Source organism: Silene latifolia, chromosome 9 (assembly GCF_048544455.1).
Source record: "Silene latifolia isolate original U9 population chromosome 9, ASM4854445v1, whole genome shotgun sequence".
Taxonomy (NCBI): domain Eukaryota; kingdom Viridiplantae; phylum Streptophyta; class Magnoliopsida; order Caryophyllales; family Caryophyllaceae; genus Silene; species Silene latifolia.
The window spans coordinates 147,302,890-147,325,359 of NC_133534.1; the positions used below are offsets into that span (position 1 = coordinate 147,302,890).

The following is a 22,470-nucleotide window of genomic DNA, read 5'->3' on the forward strand; positions in this document are numbered from 1 at the left end:
ACTAATAGTTGGTGGTTATTAACCACCCGCTATCTTCAGTGCGTACTGGGTAAACCCTCGTATATACGAGGTAGCTTGTAGTATATCAGGTAAGCCAGTCGAGGCTGTCAGGCTCGAAATCTAGAAGGTATGGTCTCAGGCCATAAATACTCTACAAAATTACTCTGGGAGGCTTGAACCTGGGTTCCATGGAAATTCCACCCAAGTTTTAACTACTAGGCTCCACCATTACGGACAATGGTCATTAATAGGGAAATATAGCAAATCACCTCCATAAGTTTGATACTATGTGCAATTAAGCCCCTTAACTTATAAATGTAGCAAATTAGCCTCATACGTTTCTCTCAATGTGCAATTAACCACATATTATTTTTAAGAATGAATATACTAAATTAAATATTTTACTATTATTGAAAATCAAAATTCTTGATCAAATATTAATTCTAAAATTCTTAATTATTAGAATGCATGTTCAATTATTATTTTTTATTCATTTTGGTGAAAAAATATTCATAATATATGAATTTTTAATGAAGTTACAATGAAAAGTTATATGACTAAATTTTTCTTTATATTAAATTTGGTTCACATTTTTCGTTGAATATGTAAATATTGTATTTAATTTTTATTATGTATATTTTAAATGGTTTTTATAATAGAAAATAATAGGTTCTAGTTTAAAAAAATGGTATAAAAATTTGATTTGTGCATTTTAGAAAACTTATGCGGCTAATTTGTTACAAGTGAAACTTAGGGGGTTGATTTGCACATAATATATTAGTCACTGGGGTAATTTTCTACATCCCCAGTTATTACTAACCTTTTCATTAAAATAAAAAAATTTAAAAAAAAAATATTTTATTGAATAATTATGATAATCAAGATATTTGTAATTTAAGTTGGAAAGTGTGTTATTAACTTACTAGTTTAATACCCATGCAAAGTTGCACGGGTATGTGTTAAAGATTTGACGAAAGAAAAATGAGGTACAATGCCGAATAAAAATTATCTTGATGGATGAGTTAGAAAGTAACTACTCCCTCCTGCCCAATCATTAGTTTACCTTTGATAAAAATACGTTTAACAAAGAATAAAAAAAAGTAAACAAATGGATGAGACGGAGGGAATATGTAGTGTACTCAAATGATTGTTTACGTTTGATTATTATTTTTCACACAAAAGAATAAAAGTATAAAAAGCTTTTTGGAGCCGGAGAAAGTCACAATTACATAACTTCTCTTACATATAAAATATGCTGAAAATAAATATTGACATTAAATTGTCAATGCTAATTGCTAAGAGCAAATGCAATGGAAGAAATTCACATAAAGTTCTTTCTATTTTCAAGTCATTTTTTACTAATTAGTAAGTTTAAGTACTTTACACCACAATGGAAAAACTTTTTCTTAGTTCTTAATTAAGACCCACTATTAATTATCTTATCTCCATTAACCTATTTTATTTTTTGGAAACTAACAAAGAACTTGGTTCTTAAATAAGAACCAAGTTTTTATTTTGAATTCCAACCACAAATAGGAAGAACTTTATTTTTGAAGTTCTTATTGACAAACTGAAGAATAAGAACTCCCATTACGCTTGCTCTAAGAACATCTTAAATTTTAAATGTTGCACAAATATCTACAATGGAACCGAATCTTGTTCATTTTAGTGCTTATGTATAAATATCTTCAAAGTACCATTACCCTATAAGTTACGAAACGCTTCTTTGTACACTACATTTTCAGTAGTGTTATTTACACGACGGTTTTGGTCACGAGAATTTTTAATCCCCTTTCACTTGTGACCCTAGATAAGGCAACTTAAAGTTGACCGTGACTAAAAAATGGTCGCGATAGATACTAACCCACATGTAAAAGTGTCTGACCTTGGCTTTTGTTTATCACAAATTCTCATTTGTGACGGGCATATCCGTCGCAAGCTTTCGACGGGTCAAATAATACCCACATGGGGAGATAAGAAAAAAGCAAAGTGCCTAGGGAGTGACATTCTGTTTTATCTTATTTATCCATGTGGGTAGTATTTGACCCGTCGCAAACTTATGACAGATATATTCGTCACAAGGGAGACTTGTCGTTTGTTTATAGTCATTATTGCATAACATAATAACTGGCACTTGTCTCCGTTGGGATCTGATGGGCAACGTACTGGTATCGGACGGACTTAAAACCATCCTAGGAATGAGCTTATTGCCTATGTTTGTTTCAGATATAATGGTTGCTTGGATTATGTGGTTTCCAAGTTGGTTAACCAATAACCCAGAACCGTTGCACAAACCACCAGACTGATCAAGGTTTCTCATGAGCATTATCGGAGCGCCTATCTTCAACTTTATTATATGATTTAGGAGCCCAGAGAAGTTTATAAAGTTTAAGAACTCGAGTTCAATTTACATCTCCGTAATTACCCACATTCCAATCGGCTTTGTTTATACTATCAGAACTCAGCTTGATATTTTTGCAATCAATTTAGCCAAATATGTCTCTAGCCATCCATCCTGAATGCGGCGGCAAGAGAGTTATGTTCATCTTACATGTCCCTTAGTTTAGAGATTACCTCTGAAGTCTGAAGTTATATGATGTGTAGTTATCAATACTATATATTAAATCCAGAAATCAAGGGACTTCCATGTAATTAAAGAAAGTTATACAAATTAATTATACTATATAGTTTTAAATCACTAGCACCGTGTGATGGACCCAATTCAGGGACTCCAATATAAATATTATATCGTTTTGGTTTAAAGATTAATAATATATAAGTGTGCTGTGATACATATTTAAGGAAATCCCACACAGAAATCATTAAATTAAAGTATATAATATAATATAAAATTAATTTACAATTCTTGGTAATTTCCTAAATATTTAGAGAAGAAGAGAATATAGTTAATTACCATAAAATAAATTAATATATCGTAGAACCATAGAGAACTACTATACGTTTAATTATAATTGAAATCAATACTCAAGTAAACTTTACTAAAAAGTTCTGTTATAGAATTAGGAAATAGGAAATCTAATAACACTATATAAGAAATTAAACATCATTGAGACTATTCATTCAAACAGATCTTCATAGAACGTCAATATACTCTTCTCCATCTTTGATCAAATCCCCATTCACGTTTTAAAACCGCAACACCTGCATACTCAACATATTGAAGATGTCAGCTAATCTTGGAAAGCATATGGCCAACACAAACAAGAAAAGGTATCTTATAATAATTAAATTAGACTATTCGTTCTTTCCATGTGATATAGGCAGTTCAATTAAAGCATAAATTTGTTCGCCTTTTTTTATACTAAACAGGCCAAGAGAATCGCTAGATGTATCAACATATGACCTTATAGGAGATTTAGCAAAAAAACAAGCAAGATTGGAAATTAAAAGTAAGGGTGGTTAGAATGTGGGACAATATAACTTGGTTAAAGAAGTTTTTCATGGGAATTGACGTTATCCTTGCTGATGAAACGGTAAGTAACCTATCAACATTTATTACTTTATAAAACTACCATATCAACTATATATTATACAAAAAAACTGACAGCAACATGTGATACAGGGAAACGCTATTCAAGCTTCAATCAATAGGGATGATGCCCCACATTATAAAGAGAAGCTGAAAGAAGGCCACATGTATTTAATCAAGAACTTTGAAGTGAAAGATAATAAACCAACATATAGATGTGTCGCAAACAATCTCATAATAAATTTTATATTTGCAACGTTTGTCCAGCCTTTAGAAGAAGATGTAAGGGTCCCGCAACAAGTTTTTGACCTGGCTCCCTACGACACAATCAAGCTTCGTGCTGATAAGGATATTCAACTAACAGGTATCGTTATCGACATTTGACTATGCTATCTATTATATAATAAAATTCGTTTTTGCTAAAGATTACTTTGTGCGGTAGATGTTATTGGTAGATTGAAGAAACCGGAAAATTGGAAGAAATATGGGGAGAAAGGGAAGGTTCTCGGAAGGGCCATTGACATCGAACTTAACAGGTAAGTTTTACAATTTAAAATAATACATTGTGACAAATAAATTAGTTGTTGTAACTTACAGATATAAATTTTGTGCAGTGGAGATGCATTGAACATAACTCTTTGGTCCAATGTTGCCAAAATCTTCAGTGATCACCTTGACTCTGACACTACAAAAACGAATGTGGTCATACTAACGTCTCTCACAACGAAGACTTTTAATGGTATTACAAAGCTTTGTTATTTATAGCTCTCTTATTTTCAAGACAAAATAGGCACACAAATTGAATAATATGTCTACTGCAGGAAATATTACAATGGGTTCAACAGATCAAACTAGAATATATGGAGATATAAACCTGCCTCAGATAAAAGAGTATATTGAAGGGTAACTAATATTCTCTTTAGTACACTTTTAAACTACGTACTGAAAAATAAACCCCTAACTATTATCTTACGCATACAGGATTGATAATGCCAATTTGAATTTTGAGTTAGACACCTATGGTTCTTCCGAGGACATAGAAAATCCACTCACATTGACAATAAAAGAACTTACCGAGTTGATATATGCTAGCAATGTTGCTGATGGGACAAAGGTCATATGCAAATCGACTATCACAAGAATCAATACAACAAAGCCTTGGTACTTCACTTCCTGCCCAAGCTGTCGCAAGAAGTTAATATATGAAGACGGAGACAAAATATGCCGATTTTGTAAAAATCCAGCAGATATCCCGATCACAAGGTAAGAAACATGTTCTTCCTATTAATTAAAGTAAAGCTTAACATACGAATATATGATACATCTATTCATCATCAACTATATAGGTACAGAGTGGAATTTGAGGTTGAAGATCACACGGGCAACAGCACATTTGTGTTGTTAGACAGATTGGCAGAGAGTGTTATACAAGTACCAGTTACTACACTTTTGAGCGACAACAGTGAGGTATATAACAAACACTCTTTAAAATTTTGAAGTACCTAAATGTTTAAATAAATGAAATTACTAACTAATCATACATTAAACTATTATCAGGACGGAATACCTGAATTACTCCCGGAGCCCATTGGGAAATTGGTCGGAGAAACCCATGTCTTTGAAGTTAAGCTTAACAAGTCCAACCTGATAGAAAAAAAGGAAGGATTCACAGTCAACAAAATCAAAAGTCAAGACATGCTTGGCTACCAAGACCTTGGAGATGTAACTTCTTTCACCTTAATTACATAATAACACTTAATTTAAGCTTTGGCTACTTACCTGACACCGGGATTCTGAACAGGAACCAACAACCTCCTCTGCCGAAGGAAACACGATTAATTATACAAGAGTTCCAAGCTTTCCCCATGCTGATGGAAAAACTATTAATGATACAGGAATTCTGAACTTAGCATATGAGCGTGAGGCAGTACAAGAAGCTAATGTTCAAACACCAAAGAAAAAGAGGTGGTAAATCCTGAATAATTTATGAATAACAAATTATTCATATTAGAAACTAACAAATCTAATAAAATCATGTCTTACTGCAGCAAGAAAGGCAAAAGCTAAAGAATCGCAGGACTACCGTAATCCTTACCGAAGGCACAGATGGAGACACCAACATCAAGTCAACGAAACAAGTTTTTAAGTTTTATTTTATGCTTAGCAAGAATAATAAAAAATAGATTATCAAGTATACATGTATTAAGGCAGCAACAACAAATCAATGAGACAACAAGTTATTAATATTTTATTCTCAAAAGATATTGAAATTGTTTTTTTTTTGTGCGCTAAAGATATATTATAATTGTTAACATGAGTTATCTATAGTAGACAAAGATTCCTATTTAATTAATTTTTGTTACAAGTTTCAAAGAGCCAGTGACTTACAAAGTAAGATAAATCGAGTGACACCACCTATACACGTGTGTTTCAAGACAACCGGTGCAATACAACCCATGAAACGAAATGGAAAACATGCACCAAACATTGAGGATCTTTTTCACCTTCAATGGCTTCACATACACCATATACAAGGTGATCATCCTAAAGCATATTGACAGCTCATTTACTTAAGTATCAAGTTCAAAATGACTAAATTAAACAAGTACAACTTACGCATTTCAAGCCCATAAGAATAACTTAGAAAGATAATTGTTTAGCTTCCTCAGTTTGATGGTTTTACCCTTTCTCCCTTTCACTCTGTACACTTTAAGCCCCAAGAGACACCTATATTACATCTTTCGGCTTAGTGCAAGCTTGGCTTGGTTAAGAGGAGAAATTTTTTTAGGAGAATGAATTCCTTAGCTTGGTTCACATGAGGAAAATATGAAACATATTTTCGTTTTGTAACAAAGAGAAAAAAAAATATTCCACTAGAAAACATGAATAACCTATTTTCCCAACCATCTATTACCTTTGTCACCTTTTCTCCCTATAACGGAGCATATCAGCTTACTCATAAAAAAAAGGACATACCAGGTTAGAAAAAGATTCTGGATAACGAGCTAAAAGGCAGTCTAGAAGCTCAAAGCTAACCTGCAGGAATATATTAAAAATTAGTTATCAGCTAAGACTAAGTAAGACAGATACGATGGATGAAGATCATTAAAAAAATCAACAAGAATCCTCCAACAGAAACTAAGATTTACATGAGTTTAATTTTGAGGTTCAGTACCATCCTATCACGTTGTCCCAAAGATGATCTATAACACTTTGACAGTCTTCTGTAGAAACTTTTAAATCTTTTGGTAAAAAATGCACAACATAAATGAGATGACTGGATACACATTCAATGATAGAAGGTCCCTGCAATCCTCTAGAAAAATACATAAATTTTTAGGCAACTAACAAACAAACTATTAAGGAAAGTGATGTTGATTTAAGGAAACTCTCAGAAAACAAGCACAAAACAGCTAAGCAATTATTTGCAGAGTTAAGGAACTTATTGAATGCACATCAGTGCATATGTATAATCAAACGATTAAGGAAATTAAAGTGATGTTGATTTAAGGAAACTACAGGAAGAAAAAAAAGCATAAAAGAGCTTAGGAAAGTCCTGCAGAGTAAGGAACTTACTGAACAAATAACAGTGTATATATATAATCAAACCAACAGTTTGACAAAACAAAAACAGTCACAGTTCAGATTCAGAAGGACAGCAGAAGAATGGAATTTACAGGAAAAGGAGCGAGCTTCGCTGACCTTAAGAGAGCTGCAAGATGTAGACGAGATACCCAACCGCTGAACCTGGAGAACAATGAGAGACATAACGATATAAATGATAACACCATAGGAAATCAGCATTCAGTAACTGCAGAGCAATTAAAGGCTACAGATCAGCAAAGAAGAGTTATTAACCGCCGGAGAAACACAGGACAGAGGCAACATCCTTATAGAGCGAATCATACACCCGCTACCCCTATTGTCGGTAAGACAGCGGACCAAATTCAACTTAAATTTATATTCACAAAATTTATGTATTAATATTAACCAACTAGCTAAATCTTTGTAGAAAGGCAAACTGATATACTAAACTTTGGAGAGCCAGACCGTGTTTGTAACTCTTGCGGTGCGTTATTTTGGTACCAGGAAAGGAAGCGGAAACAACGCCGTACAACAAACCCAGAGTTTAGATTATGTTGTCAGGGTGGTCAAGTACAGGCCCCATTACTTAAGAATCCACCACCCTTACTAGAAGAGCTTTTAGACTCCAATGGGGGTCGAAGATGCAGGGAGTTTCGTGATAAGATTAGGATGTACAACACCATCTTTGCATTTACATCAATGGGGGGTAAGATCGATAAGTCGCTCAACAATGGCTCGGCTCCTTATGCTTTTCGAATAAGCGGGCAAAATTATCATCTGATGGGGTCATTGGTTCCGGCCGTGGGAAGAACCCCAAAGTTTTTACAGTTATACATTTACGATACGGATCACGAGATTGAGAACAGGATGTCGGTCATTAACAACGGACAAGACTCTACATCAGCAGGATTAGATGAAGATTTAGTTAAAGAGTTACTAGAGATGCTAGATAAAAATAACGAGCTGGTGAAAGTATTCCGCATGGCAAGAGACCGCTTCAAGGAGGATGAATTACTCCCTATTCGAGTAAAGCTGATCGGTAACAGGAGCCGTGATACAAGGGAGTTCAACACACCAACTGCTTCTGAGATTGCAGCTCTCATTGTAGGTGATATAGAAGATACGATAGGATACAGAGATATAATAGTGGACCACAAAAAGGACGGTACTCAACAGATTAACGAAACACACCCAAGTTTTATGTCAATGCAATACCCATTATTGTTTCCATACGGTGAGGATGGATATGTCGAAAAAACCATGTACAGGGACAGCTCAACCAGACCGAACAAAAAGAGGAAGCACAACACCATGTGTGAATACTACGCATTCAGAGTACAACAACGTCGTACCGAAAGCTCGGCTCTGTTGCGTTCAGGACGTTTATTTCTACAATATTTAGTTGACGCATACACGTGCATAGAAGCCGAGAGATTGAGGTTCATACGTTATAACCAGAGTCAACTAAGGGTTGAACTATATGACGGTTTGGTGGACGCTATAGCTCGAGGTGATACAGATGAAACACAGCTCGGAAAAAGATATATTCTTCCGTCATCTTTTACCGGGGGAACTAGGTATAAGGTACAAAATTATCAGGACGCCATGGCCATATGTCGCGTTTACGGAAATCCGGACCTATTCATTACGTTCACAGCCAACACGAAGTGGGCTGAAGTCCAGTCAATGTTAACCGAGATACCTGGCCAGAAGGTGGAAGAGCGACCTGACATTATCGTGCGAGTTTTCAAGATGAAACTGGATGCTCTTATGACGGATCTAATAGAAGGACAACGTTTTGGAAAGGTGAATGCAGGTAAGGGATAAAACAAATTGATGACATATGACTTCTTCATCTAATTACTTTATATAATGCTTACTAATTTACTATTAATAATTATAATTGTTCACACTGCAGCTGTGTACACAATAGAATTTCAAAAAAGAGGTCTTCCACACGCCCATATTTTACTATTTCTTCACCCAGACCACAAATACAAGACTGCCGCTGACATAGACAACATCATCTCTGCCGAAATACCTGACGAGGAGCACGATCCTGAAGCTTATGCTGCAGTAAAGTAGTTTATGATTCACGGTCCTTGCGGTAGAGCAAAGCCATCAGCACCATGCACGGATAAAGGGGAATGCACAAAACATTACCCTAAAAAATACAATTGTCAAAGCACATTGGATGAAGAGGGTTTTCCAATTTACCAAAGGCGTAACAATGGAAGAAAGATTATAAAGAATGGGGTACAGTTTGACAACAGAGATATAGTTCCTCACAACGTTGGGTTGATTGTCAGATATCAAGCTCACATAAACGTCGAATGGTGCAATAAATCAAGATCAATCAAATACCTATTTAAATATATAAATAAAGGTCCAGACAGAGGAACTTTCCTTATTGAACAAACCAGAGATGAAATTATAGAGTACTGTGGGGTAATATCCGTATAAAACCCTTAAATTATAGGACTATAACGTAAATTTAATATGCAATTTATGGTCATAAACGAAATACAACAAAGAAACGATAAAGCATTAGAAATAACCTTCGGTCCTAGTGCAATTCGGCAATGATAGAGATCAAAGTAGATCTCCTCCTAATTGTTGCACCCAAGATCGTCTGAGATTATGCCCTTGTGCTAGAAATGTATTCTCTAATTGCCTTGCAATATTGAGAGAATTTGTTGTGAGTTTCTTTAGATGTGAGATCTAAAGTTTTGAGAGAAAATGTTTCTCAAAACCCTAATTTTTGTTGCAAAATGAATTAGGTTAACAAGAAGGAGAGGCTCTCCTTTTTGTTCTTTGCATTCGGCCAAACCGAGCCCCTCATGGGGAAGTGGGCTTCCACTTCCTCTTAATTTTAACTCGTGGTCCGGCTCGAAAAATGCTAAATGTATATGACGCGGTTTTATTATAAATCGTCATCGGTTATCGGTTATTAAAGCATCAACTAATAACACGGATTAGTTGAATTATTAATACATGTCCGACAAAGACAATATTGTATAATTAATTCAATATACATCAATTAAATATAATCGTTAATATTTAATTTACGAATTAACTGTTTAATTCGTTTTAGCCATTATTATTTAATCTGGATTAAATAATTATCTCAACATCGCGTTTGACTAATTATTAGTCAATGACTCCGACTAACTGCTTAGTCAACTTTGGCATCAACATGACTGTATTTTCATACCGTCACATCTCTCAAACGTATCCTATAGGTGTGACTTTTAGGGACCAGTTGATCACCGCCATCTGTATGACAATAACGTCAAACTTATCGAGCAAGCCAACCGTTATTTATAAACGTGGACCAACTGATTATAATACAAAAGTATACCCTTTGATCCTTTTAGAGATTTAAATGTTATTGCACTAACTGTAGAGGACACCAGCCCAACAAGCTCCCACTTGTCCGTACAAGTGTATGTGTAATAACGTTATCCGCACTAACTGGAGGACACAGCTCCAACAAACTCCCACTTGTCCGTACAAGTGTATGTGCGATAACCGATTCTCATATCCATTTAAAATTTCTCCCACTCAATGTAAAACAATTTGCAGATCCGGATCCGCAAAGGTCGTATTTTACAATCGATCTGTATCAAGAGTGGTTTCCCCGACTAGAGAGTAACTTAACTGATAAAACGAATTCGTATTCGAGCATGGCCATGCATTTCGATTCTGACTCCTCGAGTGGCCCTGAGAAATATCGAGTAACTGATAAAGGCTGAATATTTCCTTCAACTCGACTCCTTCCGAACTAAGCACAAAGATAAAATGACCCAGAAAAAATCTACTTGGCCCCCTGTTACGGATGACCGTGAGAAAGAAACCAAAGTCACCCAAAATCTGCCTTAATCTCAAGAGACAGTCGATAGTCAAAAGAATCGACTCTTGGGATCACCATGGAGGTCCTATCCACGACCGGGCACCGAATGTTATAAAACATTTACGACTCCACGTCGATGTCACAATTGTGTCCTACGAGATATCCGTATAAATCGCCTCTGTGATTGGTCAGTCAACCTTTTGACTTATGGCTCGTTGAACCCACCATCAACCAACGTCACAAAATAATTACCTTGAGTTATCAGCTCACGTGGGCAATTAAGGACCAAAAATATAATGTTTGTTCAGTTCACTTTGTGGTGTTCAAAATTGTCGTACAAAACCACATGAAAAACAAAATATATAAATATCAAAACGATGATGTCGTATAGAGTACATAAGGGAATGAATCTAATCCATAAAAGAGTACTACAACTTAGGAACACGTTTAATTCCCATGGAATTAACATGCCCTTCATGCTTATCTTGTCGTAATGGTTTAGTGAGAGGATTTGCTATGTTATCATCTGTAGCAATCTTTTCTATCACTACTTCCTTTTGCTCCACGTAATCTCGGATTAGATGAGCTTTCCGTTGTACATGTCTAGACTTGTTGCTAGACTTTGGCTCCTTAGCTTGGAAGATGGCACCTCTATTGTTGCAATAGATGGTGATCGGGTCATTCGAACTAGGCACTACAGATAGTCCTTGTAAGAATTGACGCATCCATTTCGCTTCCTTTGCAGCCTTCGACGCGGCATAGTACTCGGACTCGATCGTAGAATCTGCTTTGTAACACTTTGTTTGGAACTCTTCCACTGATCGCAGCGCCATTAAGAGTAAAAACGAATCCAGACTGAGATTTCGAGTCATCTCGATCCGTTTGGAAGCTAGCATCTGCGTAACCGGTTGCGCATAGCTTTTGATCGCCTCCATAAGTCAATGCCCAATCTTTAGTCCTCCGTAGGTACTTAAGAATGTTCTTGACAGCCATCCAATGTGATTCACCTGGATGCTGTTGGAATCGACTTGTCATACTCAATGCATATGCCACGTCCGGACGTGTGCATATCATGGCATACATGATTGATCCTATAGCCGAGGCATAAGGAATCCGTGTCATGCGCTCTTTCTCTTCCGGTGTCTCTGGTGCCTGAGACTTGCTCAAATGCACCCCTGGAGCCATAGGAAGAAACCCCTTTTTGGAGTTAGTCATGTTGAATCTCTCTAGGATTTTGTCTATGTAAGACTCCTGACTGAGAGATAACATCCGACGTGATCTATCTCGATAGATACGGATGCCCAGAATTCTTTGTGCCTCACCCAGATCTTTTATCTGGAAATGGTTCTTCAACCATACTTTTACCAAAGTTAAGAGAGGTATGTCATTCCCAATCAGGAGTATGTCATCGACATACAATATTAGGAAGACAATCTTGCTCCCACTCAACTTGATATAAAGACATGGTTCCTCGACCGATCGAGTAAATCCATTTTCTTTAATCACTTGGTCGAAGCGATGATTCCAACTCCGAGATGCTTGCTTAAGTCCATAAATGGAACGCTTAAGCTTGCATACTTTCTTAGGATGTTCAGGATCGATGAAACCTTCGGGTTGTACCATGTACAACTCTTCCTCCAAAAAGCCGTTTAAGAAGGCGGTTTTCACATCCATCTGCCAAATTTCATAGTCATGAAAAACGGCGATCGCTAAGATAATCCGAATGGAACGCAACATGACTACGGGTGAAAAAATTTCATCGTAGTGCAAACCTGGCACTTGGGTGAAACCTTTAGCAACTAGTCGTGCTTTATAGATATCTTGTTGACCTTCCACAGAATGCTTTATCTTGTAAAGCCATTTGCATTGAAGGGGACGAACCTTAGCAGGTAAGTCAACAAGATCCCATACGTTGTTCTCATACATGGAGTCCATCTCGGATTGCATGGCCTCAAGCCATAGCTTTGAGTCAGAACTAGTCATGGCACCTTTATAGGTTGCGGGTTCACTACTCGTTAAGAGTAGAATGTCATCTATGTCATGTTCCTCGACCATACCAATGTATCTGTCTGGAGGAATAGAGACTCTTCCCGACCTCCTAGGTTCCTCAGGAATATTAACTGCAGCCGGGATTAAAGGAACTGGTTCCTCCAATGGTTGCTCGGTATTTGGTTCTGGAATCTCCGACAGGTCGAAGGTTCTATCACTCTTTGCATTCTCGAGAAATTCCTTCTCTAAGAATGTCGCACTAGCCGCAACAAAAACACGTTGTTCGGTTGGCGAATAGAAGTAATGACCAAGTGTTCCTTTAGGATAACCTATAAAGTATGTCTTGACTGATCGCGGGCCGAGCTTATCCTCGTGTCTCCACTTGACATAAGCCTCGCAGCCCCAAACCCGTATAAAGGACAAGTTGGGGACCGTTCCCTTCCATAGTTCATATGGAGTCTTGTCAACAGCTTTAGACGGACTTCGGTTAAGTATTAGAGCAAATGACGAGAAGAGCATAACCCCACAATGAGTCAGGCAACACGGTGTGACTCATCATGGATCGAACCATATCAAGTAGAGTTCGATTTCTCCGTTCGGACACACCATTCAACTGAGGTGTTCCAGGTGGAGTTAACTGTAAGGCAATCCCACAGTCTTTAAGGTGTTGATCAAACTCGTGAGAAAGATACTCGCCACCACGATCCGAACGTAGTGTTTTAATCTTTCTACCCAAAGAGGTTCTCGTACCCTATTCTGGTATTCTTTGAATTTCTCAAAGGATTCACTTTTATGCTTCATTAAGTAGACATAGCCATATCTACTTAAATCGTCCGTGAAAGTGATGAAATACCTATAGCCTTCTCGTGCGGTGATTGACATAGGTCCACATACATCCGTGTGTATGAGTCCTAATAGGTCAGCACCGCGCATTCCAACACCTTTGAAGGAAATCCGAGTCATCTTACCGATGAGACATGATTCACACGTGCCAAATGATTGAAAATCAAAGGCCGAGATAGCTCCATTCTTTATGAGCCGTTTTACGCGTTTCTCATTAATGTGTCCCATACGGCAGTGCCATAGGTATGTTTGATCTTTGTCACCGACCTTTAACTTCTTATTCATTACGTGTAATATTTCGGTGGTCCGATCTAAAACATAAATTCCGTTCATGGAGACTGCCTTGCCATAAATCATATCGTGTAATGAGAAAATGCAAGAATTATTCTCTATTACAAATGAAAAACCAAGTTTGTCGGTCAGAAACCGAAATAATGTTTTTAGAAAGACTGGGTACATAATAGCAATTATATAAAAATAACTCAAATCCGCTAGGAAGCTGGATCACGTATGTTCCCCTCGAGACGGCGGCCACTCGTGCTCCATTCCCGACACGCAGTCCACCTCACCCTTTACGAGGGGTTCGATGTTTCGGAGCCCCCGCACATGATTACACAGATGAGAACCACAACCATTATCTAGTACCCAAGTTCCGTAACTTGCGTGGTTAATCTCAATCATATGAATAAAAGTATAAGAGGAAGAAGACATACCAACGGGTTTAACGCGACCGCTTTTATGTCCTCATGATAAACAGACATGTGCGCCTCCAATGCCCAGTCTTGTGGCAGTGATGGCATTCCATGTTTTCGGTTTTGCTCTTTGTCGCGACTGATGAGTTACTTGCCTCACCAGGCCCACTCTTACCTGATCCCGACTTCTTAAACTTCGGTTTACCTACCGCTAGGTCTGCTTGAGCTTTGCCCTTACCGTTGCCCTTGTTTGACACAACGAGAACATCCTGTTTCAAGCTCCCACTGAACTTCATGTCCTTCTCGGTTTGTACGAGAAGGGAGTGCAGTTCATGGGGACTTTTCTTCAAATCATTCATATAGTAATTCGCTCTAAAGAGCGCAAAACCATCGTGGAGTGAATGAAGCATGCGGTCAATCACAATGTTCTCGCTGATTTTACAATCAAGCGCCTCCAGTCTCTCGACATTCTCAATCATGCTGAGAATGTGTGGGCTAACTGGTTGGCCCTTCTGGAGTCTCGCATCAAAGAAGCGAGTGGTATGCTCATAGGTCACGATTCTCGGTGCTTTCGAGAATTCATTAGTGAGCGTGGTGAAAATCTTGTTTGCACCTTGGGCTATGAAGCGTTTCTGCAAATTGGATTCCATTGCAAAAATGAGTACGTATTTAATCGCACCCGCTTCCGTGACGAAGTCGCTATACGTGGAGATCTCGTTAACTCGAGCCGTGGGGCCTGGGGCTGGCGGGAGGGGCTCAGTCAGATACTTGAGCTTCCCGTCAGCAGTGGCAGCATTCCGTAATGCCGCCTCCCATTCCGCGAAGTTTGATCCATCATTCTTCGATCTAGTAGACCGATTCATCCGATTCATGAAGATCCGGCCGGACTCACGGTCCAATGTGGCACTTGGCATTGGGTCATCGAGGATGCCAGCCATTATGTTATTAGCAGTTTTAAAAACGTGATCTACGCTGAAAAAGAAAGAAAAACAAAAACGAAATAAGCAACTCATCGAGGTGATTTAAGTCTATTTAAAATTCATTTTAATCGTGTAGACTCATTGCACTTGCATAATTGATCTCCCTCAAGAATAATACAAGTGATCCCAAGACTCAATTTCCGTAAATTGATAAGCCAACTTTTTAGCTAGTTCTTCCGTAAGAACTCTTGGTCGATAGATTTCCGTAAATCCTATCTATAGTCCACCATAATCACAGGATCGTACGAGTGACCATGGTGTTGAGATAAAATAAGTCAATCAGTTCCAACTTACCCGACGTAGAAGGGGTCATATTATGCCTACCGACGAAGAAGGGATTCATTGGAGTTTGACCTATAAAGACTATTCTAAATTTTTGGTTATACGAGGAAGATCCCATCAACTTAGTTTTAATTCATTTTAAGTGAACGAATAACTAGCATTACGTGAATGAATTAACTTAGGTGATGGCTTAAAATTGATCGTGTGACATAAGAATGTCAAAGAAAACTAACGCGTGACCTTTATATGTGTCAGTTTTCATGCAATTATTAGGTGGTTTGGTTTTTAGGCGGAATATGATGCAATCTATCGTTACGATAAAATAAATAAAAGAATGCAAAACGTAAATAAAAATTCCTAGTGTGGCCTATCCTAGTAAAAAGAACATAATACAACTTTGGAATCCACCGTTGGACCCGAGAAGCTTGTCTTGATGTTCCATCTTTGTCCATGCAGCGGGAGTGAGCATCTGATCTCCATCTTTGGTCTTCTCAAAATTACAATTAAAATTTACAAAATAAACCTATTTACATTCTAAATAAAAACTGTAATTACAAGAAAAAAAACAAAATGGAGATACGAGATCTCAAAATACAACCAAGACCGTATTCCATCATTACGGTAACACGTTCTACTAAGGCCACACTAAGTTACAACCGTTTGTAAGATTAAATAAATACGTAATTATAAGCATTCAAGGCATTCAACAATAACGATAAATAAATGCATCAACTAAAACAAATTCATTCGAGACATAATTCCGTAATTATGTAAAATTTATCCAAACCACCTCTAATGATTAAAATTATGTGACAAAACCGCTTTAATCAACTTAATTTTAATCCGTGATAATCCGTTACTTTAAATCGCTTTAAAATAACTAAATGGTACGTGAGTGAACCGTTTCACTATCAAGCGAATGCATAAAATCCGTATTATGCACATGTTAAGGCAAAAAAAAAAATAAAACACAAATTTTTTTTTTTTTTTTCTTCACGTCTGGCCGTGAACAGTACCCAATTTTTTTTTTTTTTTTTATTTTGGAGCTGAAAACCGAGAGCTCAAAAAACAAAATAAATTCCTGCGGTACACATGAAAACCGAGAGCCTCAACAATCAAAAACAAGATCGATTTGTTAAAACCAATTGCAATTTAATCTAATCCTTATAGAATTGAAACTACAATTGATGAATCTTTAACATATTGTTATGAATATCGATTACAAGAACAATATGCAAAGAACAAATCGAATACTAAACATCGTCTGATTAGCACGGTTTACAAAAACAACAACAAAATAGACATGGCACGGAATTCAAGAAAAAGCAGTAAAATCAAAAATCAAGACACGGTTTTAAAAAAAAAATTCAGCTGTGCAAAAAAAAAATTTTGAGCCGTGCATCAAAAAATCAGCCGAGTGGGTTTTAAGCAACAAAAATTATCGATTCAATCCGTTTGATGAAAATCACATAGAAAAATTTACGTGGCCTCGCTCTGATACCACTTGTGGGGTAATATCCGTATAAAACCCTTAAATTATAGGACTATAACGTAAATTTAATATGCAATTTATGGTCATAAACGAAATACAACAAAGAAACGATAAAGCATTTGAAATAACCTTCGGTCCTAGTGCAATTCGGCAATGATAGAGATCAAAGTAGATCTCCTCCTAATTGTTGCACCCAAGATCGTCTGAGATTATGCCCTTGTGCTAGAAATGTATTCTCTAATTGCCTTGCAATATTGAGAGAATTTGTTGTGAGTTTCTTTAGATGTGAGATCTAAAGTTTTGAGAGAAAATGTTTCTCAAAACCCTAATTTTTGTTGCAAAATGAATTAGGTTAACAAGAAGGAGAGGCTCTCCTTTTTGTTCTTTGCATTCGGCCAAACCGAGCCCCTCATGGGGAAGTGGGCTTCCACTTCCTCTTAATTTTAACTCGTGGTCCGGCTCGAAAAATGCTAAATGTATATGACGCGGTTTTATTATAAATCGTCATCGGTTATCGGTTATTAAAGCATCAACTAATAACACGGATTAGTTGAATTATTAATACATGTCCGACAAAGACAATATTGTATAATTAATTCAATATACATCAATTAAATATAATCGTTAATATTTAATTTACGAATTAACTGTTTAATTCGTTTTAGCCATTATTATTTAATCTGGATTAAATAATTATCTCAACATCGCGTTTGACTAATTATTAGTCAATGACTCCGACTAACTGCTTAGTCAACTTTGGCATCAACATGACTGTATTTTCATACCGTCACATCTCTCAAACGTATCCTATAGGTGTGACTTTTAGGGACCACTTGATCACCGCCATCTGTATGACAATAACGTCAAACTTATCTAGCAAGCCAACCGTTATTGATAAACGTGGACCAACTGATTATAATACAAAAGTATACCCTTTGATCCTTTTAGAGATTTAAATGTTATTGCACTACTTGTAGAGGACACCAGCCCCAACAAGTACTTGAATTGTCGTTACGTTTCAGCGTGTGAGGCCGTGTGGAGGATATTTCAATTTGATATAAACTATCGCTGCCCATCAGTTCAACGACTAAGTTTCCATCTCCCGGGTAAACAGCCGGTTACCTATAGAGACCACCAGCAAGTAGAAACGGTACTCTCTAGAGATGACATAGAGAGGACAATGTTCACTGAATGGCTTAAAGCAAATGAGGAATATGAGGATGAGGGTGCTAAAGAGTTGACATATACAGAATTTCCTGAGAAGTTTGTGTGGCACGTTGATGCAAAGGAGTGGAGGCCAAGAAAAAAGGGTAAGTCCATTGGTAGAGTAGTATACGCACACCCAACTTCAGGAGAACACTTTTTCTTGCGTATGCTATTAAACATAGTGAGAGGACTTACATCCTATGAAGAAATAAGACACTACAATGGCATCACCTATCCAACGTTCAAGGCAGCATGTTACACAAGAGGGTTATTAGATGGAGATAAGGAGTGGCATGACGCGATACAGGAGGCCTCGCGGTGGGCTACTGCAGCACAGTTACGCCAACTTTTTGTAACTATGTTGTTTTTCTGCGAGGTTAGTGATCCATTAGAGTTGTGGAACGGTAACTGGCAAAACCTGTCAGATGATGTCTTACATAGACAAAGATCAATCCTTAGATACCCGGAGCTCCGAATGTCAGATGACCAATTAAAGAAATATGCCTTATTCGAAATTGAGAAGTTACTATTAAAAAGTAGGAGGTCACTGAAGGATTTTCCGCCCATGCCTTTACCGGACAAGACGCTACTCCAGAGCATCAACAACACGTTGATAAGGGATGAACTTCGAATAAATAGCGAGGAGGTTCTCCATGAACATAATCGACTTCATGCAGGCTTAAACACAGAACGGAAAATCATATACGAGAAGGTGATAGCAGCCACATCTACAGATAGCGGTGGGCTAGTTTTCATCTACGGTCACGGAGGCACGGGGAAGACATATCTTTATAAGACAATAATATCCAAGTTACGTTCAGAAGGTGAAATAGTTCTCGCAGTAGCATCATCAGGGATAGCGGCTTTGCTCCTACCGTTGGGAAGAACCGCGCACTCGAGGTTAGATATCCCTATGAAATTGACGGACACGTCAACATGCAACATAGCACAGGGTACACCTCTAGCAGAGTTATTGAAAAAGACAAAACTCATAGTATGGGACGAGGCTCCAATGACCCACCGGTATGAGAACTAAAAAATAAATTCATTTAAGAAGTTTTCTGAATTTAATAAAAAAATAATTACTAATAAACTTTGCACATGCAAAATGACAGGCATGCATTTGAGGCTGTCGACCGAACATTACGTGATATGTTGCAGTTTACACACGAAGACGCTGGAGGAGCTACTTTCGGAGGGAAGACAGTACTACTAGGTGGAGATTTTAGACAAATACTGCCTGTGGTAACAAAAGGAAGAAGGGAAGAAATCGTAAGAGCGTCAATTAGCAAATCAAAATTATGGGAACGATGTGAAGTCTTCACTCTCAGCCAGAACATGAGATTGGCTCAAGCACAAGACCATGACAGGGAAAGTGTCGAGGAGTTTGCCAATTGGATCCTCTCTTTGGGAGATGGAACATTACCAGCAACAGTGGGCGGATTAGAGGAGGAACCATCATGGATTGAAATTCCACGGGATCTACTGATAGATCCCAAGGATGAGCCGCTAAAGGAAATTGTGTTTAATGCGTATCCGGATATACAAACGCGATACACAGATCCCGTTTATCTTAGGGATAGGTGCATCCTGGCACCGAGGAATGAAACAGTAGATGATATAAATAACTACATAATGAATGCTCTTCCAGGCCAAACAAGGAGATACAAAAGCTCTGATTCAATATGCAAATCATCAGGAGATGTACATGATCAAGATATTTTATACCCTGTTGAGTTCTTAAATAGCTTGAAATTCAATGGCATGCCAGACCATGAGCTACATTTGAAAATCGGACTCCTATTATGCTACTAAGAAACATCAACTAGACACAAGGATTGTGCAACGGAACAAGGCTTATTATCACTCAGCTAGCGGAGTGGGTAATTGAGGCAGAAATAATGACTGGTATAAATATCGGCACAAAAGCCTTTATCCCGAGAATAATGATGACACCTACTGAATCAAAATGGCCTTTCACTTTTAAAAGAAGACAGTTTCCCATCAAGACGTGTTATGCAATGACAATAAACAAAAGTCAGGGGCAAACACTTAATCATGTCGCATTATACTTACCACAAACAATTTTCAGCCATGGACAGCTTTATGTCGCGGTATCGAGAGTTACATCACGCCAGGGGCTTAAGATACTCATCAACAACGGAGGTACCATGCCATCCAACTTCACAAGAAACATTGTGTACAAAGAAATATTTGACGATCTACCTACAGGTAACCATAAGTAACTATAAATATAAAAGAAAGTAGAACTTATACTCCACATAATTATAATACTTAAACCATTTTTTTTCATGTAACAGATATGGTGGCTCAAACAGGGCAGCAAGAACGAGGGGATGGAGAAGAAATTTATACAGATATCTAAATTTAAATTCCTACATAGCAAAGTGTATACACAATTATTCTCGCATATATATTGAATTTAAAAACAATTTATGTCATCGGATTCACAACAGTTTCACAAATTTCCTCCTTGAACACTTCAAAAGACGATGGAGGTTCGACTGAGATGAAAATGGAGACGGCAGATGTTGAGGCTGTACAAGCTTGAGCTTATTCTTATATCAGAAAACATTAGTGAAGTATGGTCTATGGAGTATTAGTTATCTTAATTATTTAATTATGCTAATAATGCAAAGTTTAATGTATGCTGAAATTTGGATTTGTGTGAATTTTGAGTTTTTCACTATTATGTCCAATGAAAACTACTTCTCATCCAAAAGATCAAGATCCCAGATTCCAGAAAAATAACCAAGGTTCTATAAATATATATTTTCGGGTGTAAAGAGAGCCGCTACGTCCGTTTTAATGCTACTGGTATCGAACCCAGTCATCATAAGGTACCACGGTTCACTAATGGTACCGGTTAAGGTAGACGACATCAGTCTATAAAATGAGCAAACAAGCATTTTACTTGAATTTCAGTCCCTTAATTTGGTTGGACCTTGGTCACTGATAGACTGATGTCGTCTGTTATGCTACTCAAAGGATTTTACTTGAATTTCACATAATTGATATTTTTTTATCGTTCAAAAAACCAATAATGAAAATAACAAATTTATAATGTAACATGATTGATCAGAGAGCTAGCCTACATAGCAAAGTGTATAGAGATCTCTAAATTTAAAATCATACATTTAAAAGCCTACATAGCAAAGTGTATACACAATTATTCTCGCCTATATATTGTATTGAAAAGCAATTTATGTCAGCGGATTTACAACAGTTTCACAATTTTCCTCCTAGAACGGAACATAATATCACAAGCTCTAACATGTACTAAACAAAACTCAATTCAAACACATAAAATAAAAGATCAACTCAATTATTAAACATAAGGAAGAAATGGAGAAGAAATCGACTTACCAATTGTTTTCGTCAACTTGACATGCAATCTCGAACGCTCCCACGAGATAATTCAATTGACAATTTGGGAAAAGCTAGACGACAATCAGGTAAATTATAGGGTAAACAGCGGGACCGTAATTGTTTTTCTTTACCTGATGACTATCTCCGTCTCCTTCGATCAACAATTAAAAATGGTTGGACAATAGAATAATTGGGGGACCAGATCTATGTGTAAAGACAAATTGAAAACAAAAGCAAGAATTAAGAGAGGGATGATGGTAACTATGCTGAGGAAAGGGACGATTGAAAAATGAGGGATGTTGATGACTATGGTGAGAGTAAGGGAAAGGGATAATTGCAATAAGGTCAACACGCAGGAGTTGCTCCATGTTATCATTTTCAGATTAATTTATTTTTTTTCCTTTTTTTTTTGGTTTATTTATTAGTTATTTGCCATCAGTGTAGTAAAAAATGGTCTCTCCTAAGACTTATCTAATTTAAATAGATTAGATAAAAACTTACACAATCACAATATACAGTGTTCATTTTTTTCAACTGTGATTTTTTACGATTTCATTTGTACGGTTGTACCGCTTACTTAACATTTAAAGTTTAATTTAATCTTTTTATTTTTAGTTAGTTTTAAGTTTATTTATTGTATGTCTCACATTAATGAACTGAGCTAAACT

General features: G+C 37.1%; 1 long non-coding RNA gene across 2 annotated transcripts; it reads right to left on the minus strand.

The window, feature by feature from the left end:
• Positions 1-2,815: 2,815 nt before the first annotated feature.
• Positions 2,816-22,163, minus strand: LOC141600139 (uncharacterized). 2 transcript variants are annotated; one of them, XR_012524211.1, is made up of 13 exons: positions 21,965-22,163; positions 21,800-21,873; positions 20,489-20,638; positions 7,193-7,237; positions 6,666-6,804; positions 6,382-6,526; positions 6,107-6,290; positions 5,879-6,034; positions 5,270-5,358; positions 5,058-5,134; positions 4,565-4,672; positions 4,086-4,175; positions 2,816-3,162 (listed from the first exon to the last, which is right to left on the minus strand). It is a non-coding gene; the product is annotated as an uncharacterized LOC141600139 (long non-coding RNA). The 2 variants fall into 2 exon arrangements; XR_012524212.1 differs by having other exon boundaries at positions 6,640-6,804.
• Positions 22,164-22,470: the final 307 nt, after the last annotated feature.